Genomic DNA, 555 nt, shown 5'->3' on the forward strand with positions numbered 1-555 from the left:
TGTCTTTTTTAATATATGAATGAAAAATTGTATAACTTAAAGTATAGCTCAATTTTTATAGTTTTACAAATTTAACATTTTTATCATAAAATAATATAGTCAGTACCAAAAATGTAGAAAATGGAGAAAAGAAAAAACCCCTATAATTTCATTACATTAGCAGAGTAACCATTTACTCTAGTTTTCCCTCACATATTTTCAATGCAGTTTTTATGTCGTTATAATGAAACTCTACCTACACGTTTTTGGCCTTTTTGCTATTAAATGACATAATTACCAGACATTTATTTGCTGTTTTGATCTTGGGTTGAGATGAAGACAGAGACTGTTGAGTGTGTCCTCCAGAGTCAATATGAAGGTAACACACTGGCAGGACAGAAATTAGGATCATTTTTGTGTAGGTAAATTATATGGTATTCAAGTTAGTTTAATTACTTATAGCCTATTTCTTTCAGGAGATTCATGGAAGTAGAATTGTTTGGGCTGGAAACACATAGGAATTCATGGATTTTTCTTTGGCTGTAGGAAACAGTTATCTAAAAATACAAACTTGAT

Source organism: Mesoplodon densirostris, chromosome 14, assembly GCF_025265405.1.
Source record: "Mesoplodon densirostris isolate mMesDen1 chromosome 14, mMesDen1 primary haplotype, whole genome shotgun sequence".
Lineage (NCBI taxonomy): Eukaryota > Metazoa > Chordata > Mammalia > Artiodactyla > Ziphiidae > Mesoplodon > Mesoplodon densirostris.